Source organism: Gymnoscopelus microlampas (genome assembly GCF_963454915.1).
Source record: "Gymnoscopelus microlampas genome assembly, chromosome: 3".
In the NCBI taxonomy this organism is placed as follows: domain Eukaryota; kingdom Metazoa; phylum Chordata; class Actinopteri; order Myctophiformes; family Myctophidae; genus Gymnoscopelus; species Gymnoscopelus microlampas.
This window is the reverse complement of record NC_139940.1, coordinates 50357235-50384569: the sequence shown is the minus strand read 5'-3', so window position 1 is coordinate 50384569 and position 27335 is coordinate 50357235. Positions and strand designations below refer to the sequence as shown.

Genomic DNA, 27335 nt, shown 5'->3' with positions numbered 1-27335 from the left:
TGTGGTGTTGTTAAAATGTTTCCAAAATATGATAAGAAATGTATCTACAAGCTCTCAACATGTTGCATTGCGACAGACAGACAGACAGACAGACAGACAGACAGACAGACAGACATACAGACCCTCTCATAAATGACTAGCCTCCTGCTAGTCCTCCAGAGGAACTGTGTGAGCTTTAATGAGATGATTCTTCTCCATTCATTCTGTAGAGAACTCAGTGGAGGAGGAAACTAAGTCATGTGGCTGTGAGTTGGTGACTTGGTGCTCAGAGGCACTTTGGCGCCCTCTGGGGCATTGTTGCTCTCACGACATGTTCAACTAATTATTGCATTTAGGCAGCATTAAGACAGCTCCTTGGGCCTGTACAGTGTGTTATGTGTTATTAAGCCAGTGGTGCTCAAGGCGGGGTCCGAGGACCCCCAGGGGTCCCTGAGGGGGTTTCAGGGGGCCCCCAGCAACCTTTTTGTTTACATAGAATATACATAGACATAAGCAAATAGTTGTTTGTTGTTTTGTTTGTTTATTGGTTGCTCATTGTTTTTGATGTAAAGCTTCCTTGGGGTTTATGAAAGGCGCGATATAAATTAAAGCTATTATTACTCTCCGCAGGAGAGTATTGTTTTCACTTTCTAAATATGACACACCGATTGGTCAAGCCTCACGTGACACGTGACAATACGGTGAAATACTGTATAAATACATGGCGTCACTTTGTCTTTGCCACTGTCAAAGTGAGGTAAGACAGGAACCATCACGAAATGGCTGCATGGCTGATACATAATTGGCAGATAGGACAGATAGGACACTTATATAGACAGGAGGGATATGACACTTACACAGACGGATAGGACACTTACAGTACACAGACAGGACGGATAGGACACTTATACAGACAGGATAGGACACTTATACAGACAGGACGGATAGAACACTTACACAGACAGGACGGATAGGACACTTACATAGACAGGAGGGATATGACACTTACACAGACAGGATGGATAGGACACTTACAGTATACAGACAGGACGGATAGGACAACATAACATTCCGGGCGCACACGGGTCAGACAGGACGGATAGGACACTTATACAGACAGGAGGGATAGGACACTTACACAGACAGGAGGGATAGGACACTTACATAGACAGGACGGATAGGACACCTATACAGACAAGACGGATAGGACACTTATACAGACGGATAGGACACTTATACAGACAGGACGGATCGGACACTTATACAGACAGGATGGATAGGACAGTTAGAACATAAGAATTAGAACATTCCCAACATTCCCAACACAAGTCTGGTAAGAGTGAGGTAAGACAGGAACAATCACGAAATGGTTGAGAAATGGCGGATACTGTAACAATTGGATAGGACACTTACACAGACAGGACGGATAGGACACTTACACAGACAGGACGGATAGGACACTTACATAGACAGGACGGATAGGACACTTATACAGACAGGAGGGATAGGACACTTATACAGACAGGACGGATAGGACACTTATACAGATAGAACATTCCCAACATTCCCAACAGCGGAGAGTTGTGCTCCGAGGAGCACTTTTTCTAGTTATTATTATAATTATTATTATTATAGACAACGTACGACACATTGTGAGCTTGTAGATCGTCAGTTAAAAAAAAGTCTTGAAAAAAATGTGTCACAAATGTTGAATATTTTTTAAACGACAAATTGTTTTTAACGATACATATTTGTGCTATGATGTCATACGGATGACATCAGAGATCTCACATGTAAGAGCCATAATGTGGAATATGGGACGAGGTGTTTTATAGTTAGGCTAATTGATTTATAATGAACCATATGATTGGTTCTCTTTTTGACTGGTGTGGTGGATTTGATAGATAGTTCTGTGTGGAGAGAGAGAGGGAGAGAGGGAGATAGGGAGAGAGGGAGAGGGAGATACAGAGAACAATAATTCTACCATACAATTCATCTACTGTAACGGTGCCATCACAGAGGTTCTGAAATTCGGCTGCCGTCACCTAAACGCTGCACACACTCTTCTCTTCCTGGTCCTCCCAGGTAACCCAGGTGTGGTGGGCTTCTACAGCACCTTCATGCAGTCACTTCACAGCACGTGTAGTGTGGCTATACCGTTACCCCGTGTGGGCCGTCAGCCACGCTGGAGACTGTGCACCTCCTCCACACACCATGGATATGGTTGAAGTCTCCTCCTCCGGGTCCTCCGCTCCTCCCCCTCCGCTGCAGTGTTCGGGCTGAACGGGCAGGTCGAGCACAAGCTGGCCTTGCCTCGGGATGCACGTTCCCATGGGAACCAGCCTGGTGCTGGTGGGGACACTCCGTGGGTTGCTACGTCATCTTGGAGATGATGAGGAGACGTCCCGAGTTCAAGGTGTTGAAGGGTGTCATGCTGTTCCCCGCCATCGAGAGCATGGCTCAGGCTCCGTGGGGCTGTGCCACCTGCGCCATGTGGCCTACCTGCTCTGTGCCACCTACGCTATGTGGCCTACCGGTCCGTGTTGCTGCTCCGCCTGCCGCCCCGGGGCCTGTGGACCATGCTGGTCAGCCTGGCGTTCGGTGGATTCGGCTGACTGGACCATGTGGCGGTCCCGGCTACCGTCAGGCTGCTTAGCAGGGACTGTGCGGTCAATGCTATGTACATGGGGGGTCAGGAAATGAGGAAGGTCCTCATTTTTTTCACAAGCCACAGACCACTGGTGTCCTGTCCAGTATTACCATGACATGAAGCAGGACGTCCTAACAGGAGACATCAGGCTTGTGTGGAAGGGGCTTCTGCCACGCCTTTGTCCTGGATGCAGGAAGAGAAGTGGCCAGCAGGGTTATTAACTTGATCCATAGTGATTTACACACATGACTTGCATCGGTTCATTAATACATACTTTCCTCTTTGGACTATTTTTGGTCACCACAGAGGATCATCTGTTTCTGTTTCTATTTTCTGCCTCTTCCTCTGTCCAATTCTGTTTTTTATTTATTATTTTTTATTCGACTTTTGTGTGTGTGTGCGTGTGTGTGTGCGCGAGTGAGTGTGTGTCAGTGTGTACCTGTCCTATCGCGAGAACCGACTGACCAATCAACTTCAAAGTTACTGTATGACGTCCTTATGTCCTTATATGGACATAATAATGTTGACATCAAGGATCTCCATACATGGGTATAAAGGTCACACTGACAGATGGGTACAAGGAGTAATTGCATAACCAGGTGGGGCATGCATTCCCAACTTGCTTGGTTCCCGAAAATGCTCATTTATACTTCCTTCTTTCAGTATAGCTATGAATGAACCTTAACAGGGAACTGGATAACAGATAATCAAATAGCATTGGCATACCAGGGACAGTAAAGGATGGGTCTGGAATTGAATGATTTCCGCAATGCACGCACACACGCACGCACGTGCGCACGCACGCACGCACGCGCACACACACACACACACACACACACACACACACACACACACGCGCGGTCCGCCCCCTGATTTTATTGTCACGTCACGTTCATTCACTAGTTCCACTCCCCATTCACAAAACCGGTCAGCCTATCACCTTCCTTCTGTCTCCGCACGCTCTCCACCCCGCTCCCTTTGAAGTGCACTCCAGGAAATCACCTCGCTAGCTCCGTCACTGTCTGTGTGTGTTTGTGTAACGTCTCACAACCGACGAGGCTGCGACCGTTCGGTTTGTGTTTATTAAAAGCCGTATATGTTTATAGTGGCTCTAACGTCCGTGCGCCGCGCGTGTTACAGTCCGCGTCGGGAGGACACCCTTTTGTATCCGCGAAAACGAAATAAACAAACAAACAAACAAACAACAACAACAACGGGACATCAGCGACAGCGAGGCGACAGCAACGGCAGATTCGGACCAGCCATTAATCCGGAATTCCACGCCATGGTACTGAAGGTAAAGGGGAGCCTGGTTGCTGGAGTTTAAACTTTCTTTGGAGCTTATTAACAGGCGGAGCGTGGAGGTTGTATGGAAGTGGTACTCCCATTCTGTATGGAAGTGGTAGATGTTCGGGTTCTTTGCCAAATGTGTAAATACTTTTGTAATGCTACTGATGTTTGTGTGCATTCTGTGCAACACTCATGAAAATAAAGCATCGCATTGGGGGTTTGCCTGCTATAGAATATGTGAATGGAGCTGACAGGCCCATTCACAATCAATCAAGTCACCTTAATAAAATAAGTAGCAGATGCCAAAAATAGTTGTTTTGTGATTTTGTTTACACATATTGTAACGAAGAGGTCCTCCGTTACTTATATTTGGCACTACTTTGCACACCGAACGTATTTTGCACACACACACACACACACACACACACACACACACACACACACACACACACACACACACATATACACATATACACATATACACATATATATATATATATATATATATGTGACGGTGGCCAGGTTGTCACATGTAACTTGCCACTTCTTTTTAGAATGCTGACACCCTTTACTTTGTCTCAATAATAAATAAATAACAATACACATTAAACTCACAACAATAAAATATCAGTTGCACGGTAAAGTGCGGGGTGCGTAATTACTGTGAGAATAATACTGTTTGTTAGGTACTGCAAGACTACGCCACCTTTTTATTTAAGAGGTAGGGTCCTCTGTAACACTCTTTCTTAGGCTATTCACAGGTTCGAGTTTACCCAGGTAAGTACAATACTTTTAAATGAGAACAACACTTCAACACATATCCCTTGGAGAAAGCTGGACGGAAACAGGTTTGTATAAAAAGGTAATCTATTTTATTAAGCTAATACAGTGGCGTCTATAAGCCATAAAATATTGAAAAGCATAAACAAAATATAACACTAATTCTAAAACCTCAACCTCCTAATGCGCCCACTAACTAACTAAAATACAGGAATACAGACAATCACCAAACACTAAAAACAGACAGGGCTTGTGCAAACTATAGCAAATAAATAATGAATTTAGCGTTAAAGTGCCAACTATTACTGAAGTAGTAAAGTGCCAAGTGCCAATTCAATTGCTATATGTCATATACTCATCACGGTTCAATGCAAAAGGTGGGAATGTCCTTATATGGGGTTTAACTGGAGCGGGGGTTTAGGCCAGGAATCACTGTCTCTTCTTGTCTTCGTGCGTATTGCCTGCAATCATAGAAACTAGAACCAGTTCATCTGTTCAGGTATATTTCACATATGAGGTTTAGGACCGTGGGTTTATAAAGGTAACGTTGCATAGAAGGACACTTACTCGCCCGCCAGACTGTACGTCTGGCTTTGAGGGTGTGAAGCGCGCAACGTTATCGCCACTGGACCTCTCCTCCGTTCCTTGGTTCGTCTGTCTGTCCTCCCCGTCTCTGCTGCTACTGCGCCGTCTGCTCACCGTCCGCTGCTGGTGGCTTGGTACGTGCCGCGATCACTGTATTCCCCACCTCTGCTCCGTGGTATGTCTGCTCCTCCTGTGCACAACCGTCCCTTCTGGCTGTCACTTCCACACTGCCCTGTATGCCTGTCTCTCTGCTGTCCAAGTGGCTCGCGCTCACTTTTGAATAAGGTGGGCCACACCCTACTCCGCCCTCATTCGCTCTGCCACCAGCGTGACCTGGGGACATTGGCCGTCCGCTGTCACAAGGCCAATGTCACACAGCCTATAGGGGAGTCCAATGTCAAGTGGCTCGGGGACCGGGGGGAAATACATTGTCAACCATAAAACATGCAGTGCAGAAATATAGTTAAGAGAATGATGTTTTTAAGTGCGTAATACAGGTTTTTCATCATCAATAAAAAATGTTACAATTTGGTTTCACCCCCCTGCTTTGACCCTGTCACATCCCCCCCCACTTTTCCGTTGCCAGTCCCTGCAACTGTCCCTAATCATGTCCATACCTCTGGGGTGGCTGGCCTATATTTGCTCTTCCCGAGCGCCGTGGCTCATCTGGTGCTCTCGGGACGGAGAGAAACCCATAATACTGCGGCGTTGTTGCTTCTACCTGCTCGGGCTGCACTACAGCTGGGGGGTCCTCGTGGGGCGACCTGGGGGCTACACACACTTTCAACGCATTTCTATGTATGGTCTTTTCTCGCCCCCCCTTCTCGGGTCTGACTCGGTACACCAACCCCGTAGCTCCCACCTGTTCCATCACTGCGTAAGGCTCGGGGTCCCACCACGTACTCAATTTCCCCTGGCCATCTCTCTTCCTATTTCGAATCCACACTCTCTCTCCTGGTAATAGGGGTGTAATACCGGCCCTACGGTCATAAACCTGCTTTCTCCTCTTGGCCGTTTCTCCCATCCTCTCCCCTGCGGTCCTATAAGCTGTCGCCATTCTCTGTTGGTGGTCCTGTACCCAGCCACCCACTCCCATGCGCTCTTGCGCTGACTGCACTCCTAACTGGACATCTATAGGGCGCCTCAAATGTCGGCCAAACATTAAGTAGGCGGGGGCATAACCCGTAGCACTATGGATCGTGTTGTTATAAGCATGAACTAACTCGGGTAAGTGCTCATTCCATCTTCCTTGTTTATCAGTGTCTAGTGATCGCAACATGTTCAGTAATGTCTGATTAAATCGTTCCACTCCACCGTTCCCAGCCGGGTGGTACGGAGTGGTGCGACTTTTTGCAATACCATAAGTCTGACATAAATGGTGCATTAACTCGGACTCGAAGTTGGGGCCTCGATCTGAGTGGAACCGGGCCGGACAGCCGAACGGCTGGATAATATGCGTCCATAACGCACGGACAGTGGTGTGCGCAGTCTGGTCTCGGGTGGCAATAGCCCAACTATAACGGGTGAATAAGTCAGTAGCTACCAGAATGTTTTGCCACGCATCAGCAGGCCTACCTAATGTGAGGAAATCAATGGCTATTACTTCTAGTGGATATGAGACTTCAAAGGGTTGTAAGGGGGCCCGAGGCTCTGACCTGTTCCTCTGCAGGCTGCAGGCGACACAACCCTGTTGTAACTGACGCACCGCTCCCTCCATGCCTGGCCAATAGAACCGACGTCGCAGCTGGGCCAAGGTCCTCTCCAACCCAGCATGCGCCGCGGCCGTGTGGATTCCTCTCCATACCTCCTCTCTGCGTGAACCTGGACAAATGATCTGTGAGTATTGTTCTTTGGTATAAGGATCGGTCACCTTCCTATATAACACATGATTTCGTATAATCAGTTTGTTCCACTGGCGTAACAGTTGGCGCGCTCCCCGAGTCCAATTCTTCCTCTCCACCATATTAGGGGCTCTCCCCCGTTCCACGCACCTCTTCACCACCTGCACATCTGGATCCCGATCCTGCGTCTCTCTCCACTCATCCTCCCGGGCTGCTGGCGTCGATTGTACAGCCGCCACATCTACAGGCTGCACTGGGAACCGCGATAGGGCATCAGCGTTGGCGTTGTTTTTGCCCGGTCGATACTTGATGTCGAAAGTAAACGACGCAAGTTGAGCAGCCCACCGTTGTTCCACAGCTCCCAATCTAGCCGTTTGGAGATGCGCAACAGGGTTATTGTCCGTGAATATTGTGAATCGAGCGCCAGTGAGATAATCTTTAAACTTCTCGGTCACGGCCCATTTAAGGGCCAAAAGCTCCAATTTGAACGAGCTATAATTTGCGTCATTCTGCTCGGTCGGGTGGAGACTGCGGCTTGCATAAGCTATTACACGTTCGTGACCGTCTTGGACCTGGGCTAGAACCGCTCCCAACCCACGGCCACTCGCATCAGTGTAAACCACAAAAGGCTGTGTATAATCCGCATACGCTAACACCGGGGCTTGTGTGAGGGCACTCTTTAACGCATCAAACGCCCGCTGGCACTCCGAAGTCCACTCGACTTTACACTGGTGGGATTTTACGTCATTTGGGATTCCTATCAATAAGTTGTTTAAGGGTCGTGCTATAGCAGCAAAAGAGGACACGAAACGCCTATAGTAACCCGCTAGACCTAGAAACGCGCGGACCTCGCGGACCGTTGAGGGTGGTGTCCAGTCCCGCACTGCCACCACTTTCTCCGGATCGGGCCGCACTCCCTCTTTGTCCACGACATGGCCCAGAAATTGCACTTCCCTCCGCAGAAGTTTGCATTTGTCTAACCGCAGCTTCAGTCCATGTCTCCACAGGCGTTGGAAGACGAGCTCGAGGTGCTGTAGATGAGAGGAGAAGTCAGGTGAATATACTATAATGTCATCAAGATATACCAGCAAGGATTCTGTCACCTGACCACTCAGACACTGCTGCATCAGCCTCTGGAACGTCGCGGGCGCATTACAAAGCCCGAACGGCATGCGTTGAAACTCGAACAGGCCCAGCGGGGTCGTAAAGGCGGTCTTCTCCCGGTCCCGGGGATCCATTCCTACTTGCCAATACCCGCTGGCCAGGTCTAACGTGGAGAACCATTGCGCCTTCGTCAGGCTGGTGAGCGTCTCTTCTATCCTGGGTAGGGGGAAGGCGTCCTTGTGCGTCACGGCGTTAAGTTTCCTGTAGTCGACGCAGAACCTCCAGCTGCCATCTTTCTTCTTGACCAGTACGATAGGTGCCGCCCACGGACTGCAACTCTCCTTGATGACTCCCTTCTCCAGCATCTCATTCAGGAGGGTCTTCATCTCCCGGTACATGGAGGGCGGCAACGGCCGGTGTCGCTCTCGTATGGGTGCCGCGTCTCCGGTCGGTATCTGGTGTTGCACGACGTCCGTCCGTCCGAAATCCTCGTCATGGATGGCGAACACCTTCTTCCACCGACACAACATCTCGTGTAACTCTCTCTTCTGCGCCTCCGGCAGGTCATCACGCTCCGTCAACACTTCCATCTCTTCGGGCAGGGTCTTCAGTGGTCCATCATCTTCCACACTGATTACGGCCACTTCCACCTCTCCGTCGGTCCCCAGGGACAGGCTCAGGTCCCTGCCGCCTCGGACATCCGCTTCTTCCACCGGGTACAGCCTCCCCAGCTTCTGGTGGCGGTCCAGGACCAGACTATATGCGTGTGGGTTGCACACTCGTATGGGAACACGTCCGTGGCGCACCGTGACGAGGGCACGGGCCACTCCCAAATCTTTTCCATCCGGCAAGGCTTCCATCAAGGCCTCGTAGTCCGCTCCATTTGGTCCTCTCCAAGCGCGGCCCCAGATCATCACTTCACTCTGCGCGGGGATTCGAATCTTCCGCCGGCCGACCGGCCACACATAACCGATGGACCCATCTTCGTTCGTCACTGCCTCCACCCTCCTACAGGTGGCGAATGCGTCCTTCCACAGCGTCCTTCCCTGCTGACATGGAAACACAGGCCTCCCAGGCCATTTAAAGAGGGCATGCCATACAGCGTTCACGACATTCATCCCAATAATCAGCGGTTGAGTACAATGTTCATCTTTCACGATTACAACTCCTCTCCCTGGGATCTTCATTCCCTCCAGCTCTAGGTCCAATATGGCATAGCCAGTGTACGGTAAGTCAAGACCATTAGCGGCGCGTAATTTAAAAACAAGGGGCCCATTTCCCAACGTTAGGTGTGAGAATTTTTCCTCAAATAAGCTTTGCTGCATTAATGTGACTTGTGACCCAGTATCCAGTAACCCCCTTAAGTGGACTCCTCCCATAGTGATCCCAATAGTCGGACAGTCCCCAATAAACACTTCATTAGCCCTTGATCTGGCGAGTGCGCGCTGCACCCCTGTCTCCCGGACCTCGGCGACAGGGCGTACTAGTTTAAATGATTGGGGTCAGATTTACAAAAGCGAGCAATGTGCCCAGACTGCCTACAGCTCCTACAGATCGGCCTACCTCCCTCATCCCACTCGTTGCGTTGGTACGGCTCCCGGCGTCGTTCAGATGGAGGCGAACCGCGAGGTCGTGTATCGGTGGTGTTGGGTCGAAGGAGCGGTCTGATCTCTTTCATGAGCTCCTGCGTAAACCCCTGCATTTGCGATTTGACGTCTTCCATAATCTCCTGTTTCAGTTTCTCTCTCCATTCAGATTCCTGTGAGGGTGTTGGGATAGAGACAGGTTTAACAGCATGGCACAAGATTTCAGCAGTCCCTTCTCTTCTATGTTCAGTGTCTAGTAGGAAGGCCTCATTTTTTAGGGCGGCGAAGTCTTCTGTGGGGTTTCGACGGGCATATATTCTTAAGGCTTGACCCAGAGGGCCTTCAGACAGTCCTACAAGTAACTGCTCTCGCAGAATGGCATCGGAGGGAGCGGTGTCTGGGTCGAGCCGCCGCAGCCCGCAGAACAACTCTCTAAGCCTCAAAATATAAGCCTGCACACTTTCGCCTGCGCGTTGCGCACAGCCATAGAACAAGGCACGAGCTTGGGAAGCAGAAACAGATGTTTTATACAACGTGTCTAAACATTTAAAGACTTTGGCCACTGTATTGCGATCTTCCTTGTCAATTACACTAATTTGTCGCTTAGCTTCCTCAGTAAGGGTCTGTACTACAAAAGCAACTTTTTTCTCCTCTGTTAAATCCTGAGTGCCCAATAATCCTTTAATCTGTTCTCTCCATTCCCTGTATTTCTCCTCACCTTCTATGCCCGAAAACTTAGGTAGCCACGGTGCCCCTGGATACACTGGCATCATCATCATTACTTTCTTGATTCAACCAAACAAAACAAAACAAAAAGCAGCAAAACAGCAAAATTTCAATACAGTTTCTCTTAGGGATTTTGTGTTGTTCTCTACCCAGTCCTGCCGCGCTACGCCAAATATGTGACGGTGGCCAGGTTGTCACATGTAACTTGCCACTTCTTTTTAGAATGCTGACACCCTTTACTTTGTCTCAATAATAAATAAATAACAATACACATTAAACTCACAACAATAAAATATCAGTTGCACGGTAAAGTGCGGGGTGCGTAATTACTGTGAGAATAATACTGTTTGTTAGGTACTGCAAGACTACGCCACCTTTTTATTTAAGAGGTAGGGTCCTCTGTAACACTCTTTCTTAGGCTATTCACAGGTTCGAGTTTACCCAGGTAAGTACAATACTTTTAAATGAGAACAACACTTCAACACATATCCCTTGGAGAAAGCTGGACGGAAACAGGTTTGTATAAAAAGGTAATCTATTTTATTAAGCTAATACAGTGGCGTCTATAAGCCATAAAATATTGAAAAGCATAAACAAAATATAACACTAATTCTAAAACCTCAACCTCCTAATGCGCCCACTAACTAACTAAAATACAGGAATACAGACAATCACCAAACACTAAAAACAGACAGGGCTTGTGCAAACTATAGCAAATAAATAATGAATTTAGCGTTAAAGTGCCAACTATTACTGAAGTAGTAAAGTGCCAAGTGCCAATTCAATTGCTATATGTCATATACTCATCACGGTTCAATGCAAAAGGTGGGAATGTCCTTATATGGGGTTTAACTGGAGCGGGGGTTTAGGCCAGGAATCACTGTCTCTTCTTGTCTTCGTGCGTATTGCCTGCAATCATAGAAACTAGAACCAGTTCATCTGTTCAGGTATATTTCACATATGAGGTTTAGGACCGTGGGTTTATAAAGGTAACGTTGCATAGAAGGACACTTACTCGCCCGCCAGACTGTACGTCTGGCTTTGAGGGTGTGAAGCGCGCAACGTTATCGCCACTGGACCTCTCCTCCGTTCCTTGGTTCGTCTGTCTGTCCTCCCCGTCTCTGCTGCTACTGCGCCGTCTGCTCACCGTCCGCTGCTGGTGGCTTGGTACGTGCCGCGATCACTGTATTCCCCACCTCTGCTCCGTGGTATGTCTGCTCCTCCTGTGCACAACCGTCCCTTCTGGCTGTCACTTCCACACTGCCCTGTATGCCTGTCTCTCTGCTGTCCAAGTGGCTCGCGCTCACTTTTGAATAAGGTGGGCCACACCCTACTCCGCCCTCATTCGCTCTGCCACCAGCGTGACCTGGGGACATTGGCCGTCCGCTGTCACAAGGCCAATGTCACACAGCCTATAGGGGAGTCCAATGTCAAGTGGCTCGGGGACCGGGGGGAAATACATTGTCAACCATAAAACATGCAGTGCAGAAATATAGTTAAGAGAATGATGTTTTTAAGTGCGTAATACAGGTTTTTCATCATCAATAAAAAATGTTACAATTTGGTTTCACCCCCCTGCTTTGACCATGTCACATATATATATATATAATAAAAACAAGCAAAATCAGTCCTGGAGTTGTGCGGTCCCTTCTTTCGAAGGTCTTTCTTCTTTTAGTTTTTTATATATATATATATATATATATATATATATATATATATATATATATATATATATATATATATAGTACCAGTATTTATTGAAATATTTATATTTGCACAGCATATGCACTTTACTCATTTGCACAGTATATTTGCATACAAAGAAAAGCAGTCATGATTTTAATTGGTTTATTTGAAAGTATTAAAACATGCAAGTTTGTTTCCTAGCCGGCAGGATGGTCACTCAGTCTTGGACAGTACCACCTGGGGAAACAAAGATGTTTGATCATGATAGGCAAGTACAGTACAATATATTCAGTGCAATACACATAAGAGAGAAAGTGCAATATGTTTCAGTGTAAAATAATATAATGACAATATATATGTGATGTTGGATTGTGATTTAATACCGCTTCTGTCTGTTCCAGGGTGTTCAGGCAAATGAGTCCCTGGTGTGCCCGAGCACCATATAGGTTTGGACTGGACCACAGTAGAATGGCAGAGGGGGGTTTTGTGTTGTATATTCTTAGTAGCTTTGTCAATATTACACTTACATTACATTACAATATATACACTTTATTGACTTGATTTGCTCAGCTGAGTATAAAAGGCTGCCAGACACAAGCACACTCAGTTTTATTTGTGCTAGGACATTGTGGTGTGCAGACCACCATGCCACCTTTGCTACCTATTTCCATGTTTGTAAACTTTGGTGAATAAAGAGCCCTACCTCCTGACTCTGTGCTGTTTCCAGCCGCTTATTGGGCCAGCCCTTCGCACATATTATTTTTATATTTAAATGATTATTTTTTAGGGGCACATCATGTGGTCTAAATGCACAGCCGTTGTGATCTACTGGTAGATCGTGACCCCTTAACAGACGACGTCACACTGATAAGAACCAGTATGCGTGCAACCAGTATGCGCGCAATGAAACCCATTCTGTCAGGTCTCACTAGGATGCGCCTCACTAGCCAACACACAAGAGGGGGTCGGGGTGTACTGAAACCAGCGCAACCCAAAACAGGTTGGAAATTGATTGCGTGAAACAATCACCTGTGCATCCAGTCTCAATGTTGGTAAACAAATAATTGGTCTATTAACACATTAACACCCCCCCCCCCCACCCCCACAGGACCCCTCTTTGAGAACCAATATTTTACACTGTTTAGTTTTGTCCATTCTCGGTGATGGTATATGATACCTATACAGTTTGGCCATACAGTATCTTTGTTTTCATAGTTCCTAGAGCACCAGATATGATTATATCCTAATAGTTTGTAGTCACTTTAACACCTGCTTGTCTATTCTGCTCCAAATCCAGCCTTCAAAGGTTTGAAACCAGATGCTAACCTCACCTAATGGAGGTTATATTACCTGTTAGGTTTCTTTTCTGAGGTCTTTTCAGCTGCAATAAAACAAAAAAAAAACCTTAACCCTAAGAAATTTGATGTAATGAAACCTTTAAGTGGAATTCAACATGCCGTGGGTCCACAAGTTATAATTAGGACATTTATTTCACCCGGATGAACACAGTGATCCAGTAATGGGTACAATATAGGATCACTTTTCAAGTAAAGCCTGCAATTTCTCTTTTCTGTGCACTCAAAAAGGATAACAAGGCACATACCATATATCCTTTAAAAGCCTTTATTGTTTGGTGGTTACATAATTCAAAAGGATGCCCATAGAGGAAAACAATACATTATGAGAAATGGTAGTCAATACAGAATTCATATCAAGGGAAGAATGAACCTTACTAAATATACAGCAGGACAAATGAAAAGAGGAACAAGTTAATGACATTAAAGTAAACCAGTAAAATCAATGTTTTCACTGAGGCCTGCATAGTCAAAGACATAAATGCAGTGAATGTTTCTCTTTGGGTGTGTTTGTGTCACCGGCCTCTTGTTAGGGGGTCTAATGAGTTCAATTCCTTTTATTATTGAATATAATAAACTGTCTTGCCATAAGGGTAATCCTGATTACTGTACATCATGATGGCATATTTATGCTCTGCAAGATGATGTGGACATCTTTTAGTACAGCCCATTTAGAATACAGTTAAAGGACAAGTTACATGTTAAACAAAGGTGGTAGAACAATGTATGCAATCCATAATCGTAAATATAGTTTCATTCAGACATGCTCCCAACACACCAGAAAGTCAAACGTTAAAGCTCTATATTCTGATAGTAATCTTTGCTGCAGTATAGAGCAGGGGTCTTCAATGTTTTCCAGGCAAAGGACCCCTTAGCTGAGAGAGAGATTAAGCAGGGACCCCCACCACATATTGAAATTGTGTTGCCCATTAAACTATTCCATGGATTTCATAGATAGCTTCAAAGATAGACCTGTTGACAGCACTATCATCAGTGTTTTGTAAAATAACGTTTTTTGTTTGTTTACATGTGATCTTTTCTATTAATATGTTGGATTCTAGTTAATTTGTATTTTCAGACATTTAACCACTTAAACCCTCAATTCTTGACCTTTGGGCTCTGTACTTGGTCTGGTCTTTTTTCCATACACAACAAACTTCTTTGCCAAAAAATAGCCGATCTACAAGCTCTCGCCGTCTCTCCAGCTCTTTAGTGAACAAAACATACATTTTTAGGTGGGTCACCAATTTCATCCAATCAATTCATCACTTCCGTTTTCACGTTTATCCTGTATCCTCCTGTATGAATTCTCTCTCCAGATTGGATGAAATTGGTATCCCGACCTGAAAATGTATGTTTACTAAAAGGCAAGAATCCGTTTACTGAACAAACACTGTATAGCAATGATTACCATGGGAATATAGAGATACCTAACACTTATTTTAACAAACAATCAAAACATCACTTACACCCCCTTAAATGTTAAACATATTTGTATTGCAAGCTAAAAATGGTTCTCAATGCCTGTCACCATGACCTGTATATACAGTATGAGGATTATAATATACTGTATGTAGGATATATGGATATATGATAATGTATAAGGTTAAAAGGTAATTCTGATTTTTCAAATTTGTTTCTCTTTTCTACATTTAGAGTAGCCAATCATTTTTTACCCCTTTTTCTCGCCAATTTAGTCATTATGCCAATTGATTCCTCCCCACCCACATTTCTGTGTTGTCACTGCTGTCGTATCCTACTGACTCACCTGCCAGTGAGGAGCCCCCACCAGGAGGACGTAGAGCCTTCGTGCTACTCCTCCCGCCCAACACTCCCCGCTGACAGGTGCCGCCCCAGCCCGTAGGAGTACGTGCAATGACCAATATCACCATCCCCGGCCGACTTCCCTCCCCTGAACACGGGCCAATTGTGTTTGTGTAGACGCTCGACAAAGCCGGATATACCACGGTGGATTCGAACCCACAACCTCTGTGGTGGTGGGCAGTGACTTTACCACTGCTCTGTGTGTGTGTGTGTGTGTGTGTGTGTGTGTGTGTGTGTGTGTGTGTGTGTGTGTGTGTGTGTGTGTGTGTGACACATTCTTACTCCCAACGTGTCACATACAGACACTTGACGTCACATGTGGGTCCCTCTTTCACATAATATTTCAATGTTCAGTGCAGTCTGACTTCTATAGCAGTGATTATCAAACATGTCAAGGACCCCCAAATTAATGTGTAGGCCTATTTGGCCGCAGACTCTGAATCTGAATACGGTACATATAATTCTGGGGGGTCCTTGACATGAAAAGTTTTTTTTAGACGGGTATGATTTAGAAAACATTTGTAGAATCCCCAGAAGCAAAGATTTAAGTTACAAATGTTTGCTTTAAAATATACATATATTCAAAGATTTGCAAAATAAATCATGATTTAAAAAGAAATAGCTGATCTACAAGCTCATAGCGTGGCACTCGGTGCCGCACTATGAGCTTGTATGTTTGCTATTTTTGAATAACTAAAAGTATAAAATAATGGTTACGGTTAAAAAAATATCTAAAATGACACAGTATGCGTTCCAGGTCTTAATGGGTTAAATACCTGTTTTTGTGCCATGCAGTTATGGAAGCAGTCATTTGTGTTATTCAATGTAAACGTTTGATGATGTTCTTTTAATATTCATTAAATACTAATATATTTAAATATAAGTAGAATTTTATTTTTATATGTATAATAGAATTTGAAACTTTTGACTGATTGGGTTGAGGCATTGCAGTTTGGGATTTGTAGTTGATTTACATTATCTCCGAGCGTTATCAAGCGTTGCTTGGTCTGAAACAAGGTTAAACTATAGCTTTTTCCACTGAGAATGAAAGTAGTATGTGACAAGTTGGGAGTGAGTATGTGTTATACTGTTCTGTGCAGCAGTTAAAACATCTATTATGCCTCTCATAATTTGTCTCTTCATTTCGCCCATTTGATGGTTAATCTCTCAGATGCTTCCCGTGTGCTCTTGGATGGGGGAATCTGTAGACACATTCAGTGGTAGAAAAAGTACTCGAATGTTTTACTTAAGTAAAAGTATCAATACTGCAATACAGAAATACTCTGTTACAAGTAAAAGTCCAGAATTCAAAATGTACTTGAGTAAAAGTACAAAAGTATTGGCATCAAAATGTACCAAAAAGTAACAGTAGTCATTATTTAGACTGTCCCATTTCAAGTTCTCAAATGTCTAAACATCTTTTGAAAATAGCCGATCTACAAGCTCACAATGGCCGAAATGTATATAGGGCTGAAGTGGCTAATATATGTTTTGTAATAATAATCATTCTAAAAAGTAACTAGTAACTAAAGTTTTCAAATACATGTCGTGAAGTAAAAGTACAATATTTGTATCCGAGATGTAGTGGAGTAGAAGTAAAAGTATTAGAAATTGGAAATACTCAAGTAAAGTACAAATACCTCAACATTTTATTTAAGTAGAGTACTTAAATATACTTTCCACCACTGGACACATTGAACTGTCTATTAACTCCACATGGAAAGTTTTCTCTTTTCTTCTCGTCATTGTTAAAAAATCGAGCAAAATACAATTCAATATAGTTGATGATAATTCCTATCAACAAACACAGTGCAAACTTGTGCATCGAGAATAATGCAAATGGTTTTATGTTCTTTTACATGGAAAAAGCAACGTATACTCACTATCAAAAGGGAGACATCACATGCTGGCTTCATCTGTGCTTGTGGTGTCTGCGCCGACTGCAACGAAACAGATGCATTATTTTCATACTTTATTTACCTTAACACTACGAGTCCATTTGGTTCCATTTGTACACTCTCAGAGTTAAATTAACACTTTAATTTTAGCACTTTGATTTTTACTATAGTACATGTACATGAATTATGGCACTACAATATATGCTATATATGCATATTGCTGCCAATGACATCCATACTGTTTACTAATGTTTCTTTTGACAGTTAGGTTATTTATATTTTTCTATGTAGTACAAATATTCCATCAGCCAAATAATAACCCATTCCCTGCAGAAACAAGGGGTGAGAGTATGGATGTGTGAAGACAACTGTTCTTTGCTGTTTCTACGTGCCAGATGTTTTTTATTTGTTCTTCTTCTTCCAACTCTGTATGCAAACTCAACCAACTACTGTCATAAACATACAGTACATTCATTAAAACCAGTAACTGCACTCGATATTGACAAATTAAGCTGGACATAATCCATAACTATTGTGCCTCTTCCATTACTCGTCGATAAGATGAAGAGAGAAAAAACGTACCTTGTGGAGCAGGTCCATGCGGGTCAATCTTGCTTTTGATGGTGTTCTGTAGGTCTGTCTTTATTGCCTCCAATAGGTGGTATCGGTCATGCTCCCGTTTTTTCTCTTTCTCTTCCAGTATCTTTGTGGTGTTCAGCAGCTCTTTCTCTCTTTCTTGTAGGTCCTGGGTCAGTTTCTTGTTCTGGGAGCTACTTTCCTGCAGGTCCTGGGTCAGTTTATTTTTCTGGAAGCTACTTTCCTCCAGGTCCTGGGTCAGTTTATTTTTCTGGGAGCTACTTTCCTGCAGGTCCTGGGTCAGCTTATCTTTCTGGGAGCTACTTTCCTGCAGGTCCTGGGTCAGTTTATTTTTCTGGGTGCTACTTTTCTGCAGGTCCTGGGTCAGTTTATTTTTCTGGAAGCTACTTTCCTGCAGGTCCTGGGTCAGCTTATCTTTCTGGGAGCTACTTTCCTGCAGGTCCTGGGTCAGTTTATTTTTCTGGAAGCTACTTTCCTGCAGGTCCTGGGTCAGTTTATCTTTCTGGGAGCTACTTTCCTGCAGGTCCTGGGTCAGTTTATCTTTCTGGGAGCTACTTTCCTGCAGGTCCTGGGTCAGTTTATTTTTCTGGGAGCTACTTTTCTGCAGGTCCTGGGTCAGTTTATTTTTCTGGAAGCTACTTTCCTCCAGGTCCTGGGTCAGTTTATTTTTCTGGAAGCTACTTTCCTGCAGGTCCTGGGTCAGTTTCTTGTTCTGGGAGCTACTTTCCTGCAGTTCTTTCTCTCTTTCCTCCTGTTGAACTGTGAGCTTTTCTACTTGGTTGTTTCTGCTCTGCAGGTCCTGTGACAGTCTCCGTTGCTGTCGCTTGCTGTCGTCCATCTCCTGGGCAATTTTCTGCAGTTTTTCATTGCTTTCCTTCTGTTGAACTGTGAGCTTTTCTACCTGGTTGCTCGTGGCCTGCAGGTCCTGGGTCAGTTTATTTTTCTGGGAGCTACTTTCCTGCAGATCCTGTGTCAGTTTCTTGTTCTGGGAGCTACTTTTCTCTAGGTCCTGGGTCAGTTTCTTGTTCTGGGAGCTACTTTCCTGCAGGTCCTGGGTCAGTTTATTTCTCTGGGAGCTACTTTCCTGCAGTTCTTTCTCTCTTTCCTTCTGTTGAACTTTGAGCTTTTCTACCTGGTTGCTCGTGGCCTGCAGGTCCTGGGTCAGTTTATTTTTCTGGGAGCTACTTCCCCCAGGTCCTGGGTCAGTTTATTTTTCTGGGAGCTACTTTCCTGCAGGTCCTGGGTCAGTTTATATTGGTGTTGCTTGATGTCCAGCAGTTCTTTCTCTCTTTCCTTCTGTTGATCAGTGAGCTTTTCTACTTGGTTGGTTCTGCTCTGCAAGTCATGTGACAGTCTCCGTTGCTGTCGCTTGCTGTCGTCCATCTCCTGGGTGGTGTTCTGCAGTTTTTCATCGCTTTCCTTCTGTTGACGTGAGAGCTTTTCTACTTGATTGGTCCTGTACTGCAGGTTCTGGGTCAGGTAATGTTGCTGTCGCTTGCTCTTCTCCATCTCCTGGACAGTGTGCCGCAGCTCTGCCTCTCCTTCCTTCTGTTGAACTTTGAGCTTTTCTACCTGGTTGCTTGTGACCTGCAGGTCCTGGGTCAGTTTATTTTTCTGGGAGCTACTTTCCTGCAGTTCTTTCTCTCTTTCTTCTTGTTGAACTTTGAGCTTTTCTACTTGGTTGGTTCTGCTCTGCAAGTCCTGTGACAGTCTCTGTTGCTGTTGCTTGCTGTCCTGCAGGTCCTGGGTCAGTTTCTTTTTCTGGGAGCTACTTTCCTGCAGGTCCTGGGTCAGTTTATGTTTCTGGGAGCTACTTTCCTGCAGGTCCTGGGTCAGTTTCTTGTTCTGGGAGCTGCTTTTCTGCAGTTCTTTCTCTCTTTCCTCCTGTTGAACTGTGAGCTTTTCTACTTGGTAGGTTTTGCCCCGCAAGTCCTGTGACAGTCTCCGTTGCTGTCGCTTGCTGTCCTCAATCTCCTGGGCAATGTTCTGCAGTTTTTCATTGCTTTCCTTCTGTTGAACTTTGAGCTTTTCTACCTGGTTGCTTGTGGCCTGCAGGTTCTGGGTCAGTTTATTTTTCTGGGAGCTACTTTCCTCCAGGTCCCGGGTCAGTTTATTTTTCTGGAAGCTACTTTCCTGCAGTTCTTTCTCTCTTTCCTCCTGTTGAACTGTGAGCTTTTCTACTTGGTTGGTTCTGCTCTGCAGGTCCTGTGACAGTCTCTGTTGCTGTCGCTTGCTGTCGTCCATCTCCTGGGCAATGTTCTGCAGTTTTTCATTGCTTTCCTTCTGTTGAACTTTGAGCTTTTCTACCTGGTTGCTTGTGGCCTGCAGGTTCTGGGTCAGTTTATTTTTCTGGGAGCTGCTTTCCTGCAGCTCCTGGGTCAGTTTATTTTTCTGGGAGCTACTTTCCTCCAGGTCCCGGGTCAGTTTATTTTTCTGGAAGCTACTTTCCTGGAGTTCTTTCTCTCTTTCCTCCTGTTGAACTGTGAGCTTTTCTACTTGGTTGGTTCTGCTCTGCAGGTCCTGTGACAGTCTCTGTTGCTGTCGCTTGCTGTCGTCCATCTCCTGGGCAATGTTCTGCAGTTTTTCATTGCTTTCCTTCTGTTGAACTTTGAGCTTTCCTACCTGGTTGCTCGTGGCCTGCAGGTCCTGGGTCAGTTTCTTGTTCTGGGAGCTACTTTCCTGCAGGTCCTGGGTCAGTTTATTTTTCTGGAAGCTACTTTCCTGCAGGTCCTGTCTCAGTTTATTTTTCTGGAAGCTACTTTCCTGCAGGTCCTGGGTCAGTTTATTTTGGTGTTGCTTGCTGTCCAGCAGTTCTTTCTCTCTTTCCTCCTGTTGAACTGTGAGCTTTTCTATTTGGTTGCTCCTGTCTTGTAGGTCCTGGGTCAATTTGAGCGCTTGTTTGCTCTCTTCCTTCAGGTCCTGGATGAGTTTATTTTGCGCTATGTTGCTTTCCTCCAACTCTCTGATGGTGCTCGGCAGTCCTTTGTCTCTGTCCTGTTCTGCTTCCTTACTTTGTTGTTCGGGTGTCTCTGTCCTGTTCTGCTTCTTTACTTTGTTGCTCGGGTGTTGCTGGTCCTTGTTTACTGTCATTCTGAACCTAAAATCTACAACGTCCTCTGTATAATCTAAAAAAGTGAAGTATATTGTAAGAGATTGGCAAACATTATTTTATCCTAGGATTGGTAAAGTCTATAAAACCCTAGGTTACAACTGTAACCCAGGTTTTATTAGTAATGTAAGAATGGTACTTACTATGGGATATCATCGCCCTCTAGCGATGCCACAGAGCAAACACACCGATCTCCCGAGCAACAATCCTCACAGATGATTGGTAAAGGGTTAGTGTGACGTAAAAAAACGGCGACCGGTTGTAGTATAAATACTCTTACGTCATCAGCGCTCGACCTCGGAACCTTCTACTCTGCATGCTAGCTTGCACTCAGAGGGGGTTCTAACGTAAGTACCATTCTTACATTACTAATAAAACCTGGGTTACAGTTGTAACCTAGGGTTATTATAGCGTAAGTTCCAGAATGGTACTTACTATGGGACATATACACGTCCCCCGGGGGAGCCCATAGTTCCACCAACCCCACCCAATGCCACCCAAGGCCAAGGTCAAATCCCCGACTTGACCCTGGCCACCAGGCAGCCCATGACCCCACATGATCATGGATCAGGAGGATGTAAGGCAAGATCTTGACAGACTGTACGTCCTGTCCCTAGCCACTAGTCCAGACAACTCCAGTCTGACTAAGTGTGGCAGGGAAACCAAGGCCTCCTCCTCCCAGGACCTTGTCTATCAGGTCCCGAGAGGGCAAGGAAGGCTTAGCCAGAACCGTACAGAGAGACCAAGCCCCTAGGCCTGTCTCGTCACCTGTACGTCTGGAACCAGCCACTGCGTAAAGGTGTTGAAAAACGCACGCCCTAAGGCCCTGCATTTCCAACCTACCGTGGCACAGCCACTACACCCAGGACTGTGTGCGCCATCTCAGATGCCGCCACGTCCAAGCTGTAGAAAGACACGAATGTCAACGGCGACGACCAGTTGACAACCAAGCATATGTCCTGCAGCGACACCCCTTTAATAATGGGCCCACGATGCAGACACACTCCGAGTAGAATGCACTCTCAGTCCCACAGGGACCGCAGTGCCACTGCTCCCATATGCCAACCGAATCGCCTCCACAATCCATCTGGACAGAGTCGGTTTAGCCACCGCCGTCCTACGCCCTCGACCGTAGGAGATGAAAAGCTGAGGCGACACACGACCAGCTGCCGTCATCTGGCAGTAGAGCCTCAAGGCTCTCACCGGACAGAGACAATGCAACCGTTTATCCTCTGCTGAGGCAAAAGGTGGAGGGTGAAAAGCCCCCAGCTCCACCGGAGCTCTGGCGACCACACCGGTTTTGGACACATATGCCAAATTGGGTTTCAACAAAATCCTCTGGCCATCGTCCGAGAACCGCATGCAATCCTCACTCACAGAGAGTGCTTGCATGTCGCCTACACGTTTTGCCGTGCAAAGGGCCAAAATGAGCGTCGTCTTGAAACTAACAATGCGCAGGCACGCCGTTTCAAGAGGCTCAAATGGAGGCCTGCACAGTGCCGTCAGCACTAAAGCCAGGTCCCATTTAGGAAACAAAGGTCTGTTTACTGGCCTAGCCCGCTTGGCACCGTTCATAAAACGGCGCACCAGCTGGTGCTTGCCCACCGAGTCGCCATGGTAGCCCTCATGGCACGCGGAGATAGCAGCCAAGTACACCTTTATATTGGATTGGATTGAAACCCTGATCTAGTCTGTCTTGCCCTGATCCAGTCTGTCAGGACGGCCACCACCGAAGACTGAGAAGCCTCCACCTGAGGATACTGTTCCAGGCACCAAGTCTCGAACATAGTCCACCTAACGTCATACTGACTCCTGGTGGACATCGCCCTAGCCCCCTGTATAGTGGCCACCACTGCAAGGGGAAGGCCTTGTGAGACTAGACTCAACCTTTCACGGGGTAAACCCACAGGTCGAGGTCCTTGGGGTTCTCGTGGAACACCTCGTTCCCTCCCTGCGTCAGGAGGTTCCTGAGCGGGGGGGATACGCCATGGCGCGTCGTAGAGCAGGGGAGCTATCTCCAACCTCCACGCGCCCCATGCTGGTGCCACCAGCAGAACCCTCCCCCCCTGAGTCCTGATCCGCTCCAGAGTCGGGCGGATCAGCTCCAGGGGTGGAAACGCGTAAAGCAGCGCGCTTTGCCAAGCGTGAGCTAGAGCGTCTATCCCCAGGGACTGGTTCTCCATCCTGAGTGAAAAGAAGCGCTGGCACTTCGTGTTCTCTCTGGACGCGAATAGATCGATCTGCGCCTGGCCAAACCGAGCCCAGATGAGATCCACTGCCCTCTGGCAGAGCGACCATTCCCCGCACCGTGGCCCTCCCCTGGACAGCAGGTCCGCACCAAGGGGCAAGGCTTGGATATTTACGATGAGGCCAACACGGAAGCTTATGAATGGCCAGAGTGAGGCACTGTATTACCCTGCGCCGACCTGCAGTGTCAGAAAGAATTTATTTTAACGCAAGTGAATGGGTTTTTGACAAACTTTAGACTAGATTTTCTTACCGTAATAAAAAATGTCATACATTCTATATGCTTCCAGTCGCTAGTTTAAAGTCTCCTTTCAATCATCATGATATGCGTTTTGCTAAATTATGGTCCCATTTATTCTAAAATTGACGATAAAGTAGGCTATGCTCCAGGAGGGGCGGGATGATTTGATTGACAACCTACACAACCAATAGCATTCATTCCCCGACCTACTCTTGATTGACAAGCTACCCAACCAATAGCATTTTTTTTTTTTTTTTTTTTCGGTTCGCTGGTCACGTGTCTGGTCTCAACCAATAGCGTTTGAGTTCCGGCGTGGCCAACTGTATATATTAACTATGGAGGAATGCACGTTCATGAACTATCGGCTTCATTTTCGTTCTGTAGAAAGCAGGGGAGTGGCTTTGTCCATTCTTTTTTACAGTCTATGGTCCGCACCGCTGTTCAGGTGGCCCGGCACGTGAATGGCGCGCAATTGCGCCAAGAGATGTACGCTCCAGAGCGTCATTTTGCTGGCTAGTCTGTCCAATACAAGGGAACCCAATCCTCCTTGTTTGTTGACATAGCACATCGTTGTGGTGTTGTTCTTTCTGACCAGAACATGACACCCTCCGATGCGGCTCTCGAAGTGTTTGAGAGCCAGGAAGACCCCCAGCAGCTCCAGGTAGTTGATATGTGCTCTCCTCTGGGAAGAGTCCCACACACCCCGGGCTGAGTAGCCTTCGTGAACAGCCCCCCACCTGAGAGGATGGCGTCCGTGGTAATCACTTTCCAAGACGCTACAGCGCCTATCTTGACACCCTCGGACAAGAAGGTCACCTGCGTCCACGGTCGGAGTGACGACACACACTGTGCTGACACTACCACCTTTTGAGAGCCCATGGAGTGCGGTATCCTGAGAGACTGCATCCACCTCTGAAAAGTTCTCATGTTCAGCCTGCCAAGCTGAAACAGGCTCACGGCCGAGGCCATGAGTCCGGCAGCCTGCACGCAAGTCCTGTACATGACCTTGCGCCCCAGGCGCATGGATCTCACGCAAGCCAGGAAACTCGCTATCCTGTCCTGAGACAGGCGCGCGACCATCCTGGTGGAATCCAAGGATATGGTTTGTTGGGACGGAACCAGAAAGCTCTTCTGAACGTTGACTGTGAAGCCCAGGGACTGTAGGTGAGCAATGGCCACTTTGGTGTGGCGTGCCACCTCTTCCCTCGACTCCGCTGACAGCAGCCAGTCGTCTATACTGCCCTGCCAAGCCAAAGAGCAGTAACTACGTTTTTGGACACACCGACTTATTTGGGTATCCCAAAGGTCAAATTATCCTTTGTGATGTTGGGGGATAAACAATTACCTCAAGAACAGATGTACAATTAGTGTAATATCACTTTTATGCCGATATCTCATTTGGCTGACCAGTTGAATCACTTTTAAACCCATTTTTCAGTGATTTTTGTTTTCGTAGTTACTGCACTCTGCCTTGGCAGGGCAGTATATACGTTGCCAGACGCAGACCCTGCTGCCGCAGCGGGGCTATAGACGCCTCCGTGCATTTCACGAACACCCTGGGGCTCAGCGACATGTCAAATGGTAGCACCGTGTACTCGTACACTCTGCCTTCGAAGCCGAAGCGCAGAAATTTGCGGTGCGGCGGGTTGCTGTGCTTCCGCTGGGCCCTTGGCGAAGGAGGAGGAGGAGCGCGCTCCTTGTCCTTCATCCTGGCATCTGTAGCACCGAAGGAGCCCTGTGGACGTTCCCAGGAGTTGGCTCTGGTGCTGGGTGCCCTGGACGCTCCACGTTTGCGTCCAGACTGGCGTTTACCGCCCGCTGCCCCTTGCTGCTGAGGCCTCGCCGAAGAGGAGGAGGCTGCGGGGGTGGAGAGGAGTCCTGCGGCTGTCTCCTCCAGCTGTTTCTCCGCGGCTTGGGCCTTGGTGATGAGGTCCGCTGCGGTGTGAAACAGGTTCTTTGGCGTCAGAGGAAGGCTCTTGAGACCCGTCGTCACGATGGCCTTGGACTCCGACGCCAGGTCGAGTCACTGGGACCTCTCCAGGTCCGCCGTGAGGGCCATGGCCCGACCCGTCCACATTAATGCGTTACAGCTACACAGAATGGCCAACTGTACCAGCTTGGCGAGCTCCGTGGCGTCGTCGATGAATGTGGTGTGCAGGTCCACCGCCGTGTCTGACTCCACTAGAGGCCGGGCTACCAGCTCCTTGAGCTTCTCCGCGGCCGACCCCTGGAGCATCGACCCCACGTTCAAAGCCTTCACAGCAGACGCGGAGGCCTTGTAGAGCACGGCGTGTGCGCTGGAGAGGGCCTTCATCTTCGGGTTGGTAAAGGTGGGGTGTCCGCCTCTGCAGTCCTTGCCTACCCGACCCGGTTTGGCCTTCTCGATGGCGGTGGCTAGGTCCCGTCCATGGGAGGGAGACCTGCCACCCCCAGGTCGAGCCCCGTGGCGATATCGGCGTTGAAGCCGAACGGCACTGGCTCCCGTCGAACCGCCCAAGAGAACTGCACCGCGTTTCTGACACCGTCAGCTTCTGGGAGCAATTTGGAGTCGACCATACGCTGGGGGAAGGGCGCCAGTCCCTGGAATCCTGGAATGGGGACCCGACTGACGACCTCGCAGGCTCCATCGGCTGGGCAAGGCCTAGCCATAGCACGGCGTAGCACGGTGATAACGGGCTCCCCGGCTACCTTGGCCTCCTGGTTAGGCACCGGGGAGGTTGTCGCCTCCTCTGGCTCCGGGACAGGAGGGTCTGGGCTGACCATCGGTTCCTCCTGTTCCTGGTAGGAGGTCATGGCTTCGTCCTCCTCGCTGTCGCCGTCGTAGCAGCACCCTGAGAAGTCCCAGTTGGCTACGGACGAGGTGGGGGTATGGAGGAAGTCATCGCTACCCTGGGAAGGTCCGATGGCTTCATCGACGACGCTCCCGGGGGACTGAGGAGCCAGTCTGGCTTCCCCAGTCCGTTTGGGGATTTCTCCACTGCCACGTGGAGCCGAGTGGAGCGGAGGGCTAGCACTGCCGTTAGCTGCTACCGCTATGTCTCCGGCCCTGGCGAGACGTCTCTCCAGCTGGGTCGGAGATAATGCGCCACAGGGGCCACAGCCATGCTCCGCCTCCGTCCTGCGGTGCGCGGCCCAGGCGTGTGGGAGCCCCAGGCAGGACAAACACAGAGTGTGCTCGTCCTCTGCTGCGATGAGGAGTCGACATCCCCTCTTGCTGCAGGGACGAGGAGACTCCATCTTGTTGTTGTTGTTTTCGACACGAGGTGGTCAAACAAAGGCTAAGCTAGCCTAGCCTAGCACTAGCTTAGCCGCTCGTGGCTTGAAAACAGAGAGGATAGGAAAGTTGAATAAAGTTGAAAACTCGGGAGAGTTATAACAGAAACTTATTTTATCACGAAAGCACCCGTGAAGGAACAACTTGTGCCCTCGCTTCAGGTTGTGTTGGAATTCGCTAAGTTTCTCCGATGTTTCGTTCAGCTCCGAGTGCATGCAGCCACTGCAGAGTAGAAGAAGAGGTCGAGCGCTGATGACGTAACAGTATTTATACTACAACCGGTCGCCGTTTTTTTACGTCACACTAACCCTTTACCAATCATCTGTGAGGATTGTTGCTCGGGAGATCGGTGTGTTTGCTCTGTGGCATCGCTAGAGGGCGATGATATCCCATAGTAAGTACCATTCTGGAACTTACGCTATAATAACCAAGGGTCTGAAGTGTTACTGTAAATGTGTATGCACAGGAAAGAACATTACATAAAATGTTATTTTAGAATGAGATATTTTGAATACTATTTTGAGACCAAGAGAATCCAAATCTTCTCTTGATTTTGAATTGCT

General features: G+C 47.3%; 1 protein-coding gene and 1 pseudogene across 2 annotated transcripts in view; one reads left to right on the top strand and one right to left on the bottom strand.

Moving 5' to 3' along the window:
* LOC311042422 (NACHT, LRR and PYD domains-containing protein 3-like) overlaps window positions 1-27335 on the bottom strand; it is a 447659-nt gene that overhangs the window by 166859 nt on the left and 253465 nt on the right. The gene's annotated exons all lie outside the window — the stretch shown is intronic.
* Window positions 1752-2878, top strand: LOC311041896 (lipid droplet-associated hydrolase-like; annotated as a pseudogene). The gene is made up of 2 exons: window positions 1752-1772; window positions 1884-2878. The product of its transcript is annotated as a lipid droplet-associated hydrolase-like (transcript).